At 38.1% G+C, this 6,611-nt stretch overlaps 1 protein-coding gene across 2 annotated transcripts in view; it reads left to right on the top strand.

Annotated features, from left to right (window-relative positions):
- The window catches only part of LOC126398287 (zinc finger protein DPF3), a 423,217-nt gene that overhangs the window by 186,953 nt on the left and 229,653 nt on the right, over positions 1 to 6,611 (top strand). The window lies entirely within an intron of this gene.

Raw genomic sequence — 6,611 nt, forward strand, 5'->3', positions numbered from 1 at the left:
TGATGGGTTTGTCCACGACATCAGAACACGTTATGAGGGTAATGATCACGGTGCAGGACGCTGCTGTGGACACGTTACTAACTGCATCACAACCACGGCGAATACGAAATTTACAGCTATAAATCAATATATAAATATATAAACAAATAAAATTATACGGTAAATTAAATGTGCCATGCTGCTACCTTATATAACTTAATAATGATTTATTATGTCATATTTTATCCGTTATTATAACTTGCACTACTTTATATCCATACATTAACTTTCTCTTTTTGGCTCTTCGTGTTAGATTTAATTATTATTATTATTATTATTATTATTATTATTATTATTATATAATACATTGTTGGAGGGAGCGTGTGACCCAATTTTTTCAATGTTCTTGTAATTTTTGTTCATTTGACAATAAAGAACTGTGAACCTTGAAATGCAAAAGAAATGTGTATTGTCAGGACAGCCAAGAATTATGCTGTTAATACTTTACCTGCACCACTGACAGTTATCTTCATGATACTAAAACTTGGTCACTATGCAAACACTTAGTGTTCAGCACCAGAATAGTGGGTTGTTGTTTGTTTGTTTTTTTGTGATCAAATTTGTATTATATTTTAAAGAAAGATATAGATAGGTATATGGACGTTACAAAAATAGAGCATAAAATATATATTCACATACATACCTATACATATGCATATATACAGATACATATGAATAAACCACTAAAATAAAATAATAATAAAAAATAATACGTAAAATAACAAAAAACATTTTTTTAATTATATATATATATATATATATATTTATAATAAAATAAATAAAAATTAAATAATAATAATAATGAAAAAAAATTATAGATAGATAGATAGATCCAGAACTCCATACCTCAGTCACATATTACACCTGAAACCCACAGAGGATAGTTCAAAGTGAATGCCAAGTCTCTATTGCTGACTCTTTTGCTCCGTGGACTCTAGCTGTCAACAACTCCAAATAAACAACATCCAAATATGTTAAAACCCATGCTCGAAAAGAGAGTGAATGTGGAGGATTCCAACATGTGGCAACTAGTTTTTTTGCAGCCATAAGTCCAGCCAGCAGTGCTCTTCTCTTGTCCAGTGTCAAACCCAGCCTTGACAAATCATTCAAAAAGAGTGTAGCAGGCGAACAGGGCAATCTGATCTTAAACAACTTAGAGAGATTAAAGGCAACCATCTTCCAAAACTCAGCCACTGGGGTACACTCCCAAAACATGTGAAAATAACTGCCAATCACTTTGGAAGAGCAGAGAGTACACATAGGATCATTAACAGTGGGTTGTTGTTATACCATCAGGCTTAGGACAGATTTGAAGTTGGAGTGTGTGCTCTGTCAAATGTAAAGATACTTATTTAAAACATGTTATTACAGGTTGTTTGTTTTTACAGAAAATGTCTTTAGCACCCATTTTATGTCTCAGTGTAGTTATGTGGTGTCCTGGGGGTTCTTAAATTGTGATACTACTGTTACCATATTAATACAAGCTGTAAGACAGCTTTATCAAGTGGCAACCAGTACATAGCATGGGTGGATTATGAGACAACAGGCCCCTGGGTACAGACATGTGAAAGCCCCCAGCATGAGCAGTATGGAGATATTTTGTGGTTTCAATTATGTGTTTTTGGACGTTTGAATCTGGGGCGCCGTCAGCCTCCATTAGGTGGAGTTGTGTTGCTACCTCCTCTCCCCTTGGATCTCTGCAAGTGATGTGAGGACTCTAAAACTTCACCTGAGCCTCCCTCGGCATATGGGTGAGTAGATAATGGCTGAATCTTCATTTTTGGGTGCACTATCCCTTTAAAGAGGAATCAGAGTGGCTGAAAATGTCTACAAATGCTAAAGAGTTCCTAACTCTCTGAGCAGAGGATGAGATTAGCTGCCATATAACAGGGATGATAAATGATTGCTGCTGCCATTGATATCATTCTTTTATGTCTCCTCCTGGTAGGTACATGTTAATCATGTTAATCATGTTAATCCAAGTGACATTTTGCAGGTGAAGGTCAGGGGGGACTCTTGACTCTTTGGGCCTGTGAGCCTGTGCCTGGTAGGCTCATCCAGTAATCCATCCATAATACATGGGTTTGTGTAATGACAGTGTATATCCCCCTCCACAATAACTGTTCCTGCAGCACCTGCAGCACCTGTAACTCTTCATACTAACATAAATAACTATAGACGTGATAGCTGTGACTTGAACTTAAGACTGAAAAAATATCTATTATACAAAGCTAACAAAGGTACTGAAATGTGTGTGAGTAGAGCTACTAGTTTACTTATAGAACTGTTACTTGATAGAATACAAAAACAATGTATTAGTTACAGGGAAGGCCTTGCATCAGATTAGGAATGAAAGACTTGGATCACATGACTCTATTTTTTAAAGCATTGCTTGACCTTTCTGAATATTATTCTGTTACCTAACAGTTTGAGCAGCTTCAGAACATTAGCTTCCCATTTTAAATCTAAAAGAAGTGTGCGACCACTCCTGGATATGACTGCAGTCAGGATCGACTCCACCACAGGGTGAGGTCACTATGCTCTGCTACATTTGGCGTCTGTCTATGACCCATAATAAGCCAGTGCACTCTGGCTCAGGCCCTGGCTCATAAGCCCCACTAAAACCATTAGCACTCTGACCATTTGACTGACTGGGACCATTAATCCTCAGGGGAAATTAGTCGAATGTGAAACTATGCCTGGTCTGGGCTGTCAGCTAACTGATGGAGAGAGGGAACTTACTGTGAGGAGGTCTGCATATTTGACACTGGATATTATTCATATGACACTCAGAAATAAGACCAAAAAAAAGTGATTATTCCCATGTGTGCGTTAAGTTATATTTGCATACATAAGCACTCATACAAGCAGGTAATTAATAACTGCATGTTTATTTATTTACAGGCTGCTTTAGTGGTCATTTCAAAGGCTGTAAGAAGACAAAGACATCATTAACTTGGGGAAAAATAAAACATTCACAGTAAACACGATAATACAAGGCAGGGAGTGACTCAGATAAAAAATATTTTAAACAGTGACACATTATTTGTACTCGGCAGCTTTCCACAAGAGAAATATCCGGCATGTTTGACTTTGTGCTGCAGATACGATCCTCCTCAGGCTGTCCAAACTGCGAGAAACTGCGAGAAACTGCACAGAATCAGATCAGACCTTTGGTGAAAGCCAAGAGAAACACAGCTACGTGCCAGGGAGATAAAATGGAGATTTTCTATTCTTGGATTAATACAACTTTCGCCAGTGTAATATATCAAACTGATATCCAGACTGTGGAGAGCACGGAGCCAAATATCCAAACAACAAAAGCCAAAAAGTATCAGTGTCCAGAAACTTTTGGAACCCATCATGTGAGAGTGTATCACTGACAAAAGGCCATTTATACAGTCAGCATTTTATTTCTTCAAAGTTATTAAGAGTCTGACAAATCTTTAAAATGATCCAAGTCTTTGGTACAAAACTTTTAAGGCAATTCATGAATTCCGTGCAAGCTATCACACAGGCCACTGTATCTGTCTATGTATATATACAAAAATATGTTTGTTCACATCTGTGCACTGGTCAGAAGCAGTTTTTGAGGATGGATCACACATTAACACACTCAAACATCAAAGGTTTAAAAAGTTAGAATGTACAGCAATGTTAATGTACCATGGAAACAGTGATGTCATCATTGCGTGTCCTGGTTAGCCGTGAGTGACATTATTATGATAGGTTTAGGGGTCACTGTTGAGGTAAAAAGGGCCCCTCACATATAGTTTACAGTACAGTAGTACTTCATCAGCTCTCTCAAGTCCTCATCCAGCCTTAAAGGAGCAGTGTGTAAGATTTAGGGAGATTTAGTGACATCTAGTGGTGAGGATTGCAAATTGCAACCTGCTAAAACTTCTCCTGGTTAGAATTCCTCCACAATTCACTGTTCAGGTTTTTTTTACTGGGAGCTGAATTATCCACAGAGGTCTCTTCCTCTCAAAAACAATCAGATCAGGTGGTTAAAACCCGTTCAACACTAAATAAAGCAGTTTCGTGTTAAAAATCAGTGTTTCTTCTGAATGGTTCGGCACCTCGCAGAAGTGGCTTGCCCAGTGCCTGCTGTTTCTCTCATAATGTGTGCTCAACTTATTCCTGATCCACATATTTAGGAGGTTTTACAGTGAGCTGCATTATTCACAGAGGTCTCCTCCTCCATAAAACAAAACAGATACGATAATTTAAACCGGTAAAAACACAGTAGTTTCATGTTCCACATCAGTGTTTCTCTAATGCTGTCTGGCATGTCAGAGACGGGCCATTAACCTAGCACAGGGGTCAGCGACCTTTACTACCACAGGAGTCCTTTTTGGTCCAGACAAATTGATTAAATCTGTCTGGAGCCACAAAATATATTTGAGCCTTATAATAAAGGTAACACCACCTCTTTAAGTCTAAATTAGCTCATCCACATTACTACTAGGTCTTATCATTAATATGTTTTACCATTAGGTGGCTACTCTGCAGTTAGGTATTCATGAATATATGGTACCTTGCAGTGAAAGTAAACACATCTGTTTATGCACTATTAAATTCAATATATTCCCCCAAGAAGTTCTTATTCTGGATTTTGAATTTCACACTCAAGACGAGCCACCACTCTTGATGTTCGGCACCAGGCCATAGACATAACTATGACTCACATTTGAATGGATTTTAATGTGTTGTAGGCCTGTGGGTTACACACTTTTACAGTTGGATAATGTAAGAATCACTTTAGGCCTACAATGATGATAAATAAAAATTAAATAATCAAAAACAGTGATTCATTTCCTATGAAGCCTAATTTTTGGTCAAAGCCATGGGGAGCCATTAGAGAGGGGCTCAAGAGCTGAACGCGTCTCCAGAGCTGCAGGTTGCCTACCGCTAGCCTAACATCTGTGAATGTGCTCACCTTTTTTCTCCGATAACTTAAGATCAAGATGTTCAAGAGGTCTTTACTGGGAGCCAAATTATCCACAGAGGTCTCTTCTTCTCAAAAACAATCGGACGGGTAATTAAAACCAGTAAAATGCTGAATAAAGCAGTTTTACCTTCACTGTTTGTCCTACACAGTTCAGGACCTTCTAACTATGGTGGCCAACGCGGAAGGCCCTGTCTAGAGCATAGTTTGGCTTGTCCGTTCTGGGCTACTGTAGAAACATGGCGGTGCAACGTAGTGATCTCCATTTACAAGGACCTGCTCCCAGTGTAGATATAAAGGGCTCATTCAAAGGTAACGGAAACACAAAGCTTCTGATTTTCAGGTGATTACACACTAAAGAAAACATAATTATTATATCATATTCCATTTCAGCCAATATATTCCCCTGAGTCCGACACACTGGACCTTTAACACTCATTAACAACAACCTCCATCCCCTTCTAGTTACAGTGAAGAGCTTTGGTATGTCCACATGCACTATTGTGACCACACCTTTAAGGGCTTTTAATACAAATATAAATAAATAAAAGCCAATGTTCTCAAAATTAGTAATTCAGAAAACACATGTATGTGTGTCATGTCATTGATTCATAATTCAATAGCATTTTGATATAATTTTCCCAAACTACATTATTTCAGTTCACTACTGCAGACACAACAAAGTGATTAGTGGCAATAAATCACAGTATACGACTGCAATACTTAGAGTATCACATGATAAGAAGAATCACAATGTTGTTGCTTAAGTGCTGCGACAAACTGGGTGGAATGGTATATTTCCACCACAGTACAAAAGTGGTCTGTCAGGCATCCAGACGTGAAAAGGTATTTTAAAAACAAGTGGTTTTCTTTCACCCGTACAACTGTCTGACAGGCTGGTGGTACCTGAGGCCCAAAAATCCAACATGTAGCATAAGGCAGGTGGAAAATATGTTATGATAAATCCCAGCACATTAATTTACTCTTGTTTTGTCTGTAAATCTGGTTGTTCAATTCAGCGGAGAGAAAATGCAACACGGATTTCACCAAAGTGGTCTCATAAGACTAAAAGAGACAGCTCATTTCCCTCTCACCTGTAGTGCTATCTATCAATCTACGCTGTTCTGGTGTGAGTTGCAGAGTGTTGGAGATATCAGCTGTAGAGATGTCTGCCTTCTCTCCAGTATAATGGAACTAGATGTCACTCAGCTTGTGGAGCTCAAAGTGTCAAAAAATAAATTTGAAAAACTCAACATCAATGTCTCTTTCCAGAAATCATGACCTGGTTACTCAAGATAATCCACAGACCTTGTTGTGAGCAGTTTCATGTAGGAACTATTTTCCTTCTACTGAACGACATCCATCTACCATATTACCACTTATGCAAGATTTATACTTCTGCACTGACTCGATGCCTAACCTACGGCTTAGGTTCTGTAAGCTGAAACCATTTCCCTCAGTGGAAACAAAGCTTTGATTTACTTTAATTTCACAGATAAGAAACAATAAATTGTGAAGACAATAAGGCCTCCACAAAAATAGCATTTTAAGTCTTGTGTGTGATTTATCCTGGCTTCATATGAGCAGAGGAAATCTCTGCTAGCTGCTAGGCTAATTTATACAA

The sequence above is a fragment of the Epinephelus moara genome, chromosome 12 (assembly GCF_006386435.1).
Source record: "Epinephelus moara isolate mb chromosome 12, YSFRI_EMoa_1.0, whole genome shotgun sequence".
Lineage (NCBI taxonomy): Eukaryota > Metazoa > Chordata > Actinopteri > Perciformes > Serranidae > Epinephelus > Epinephelus moara.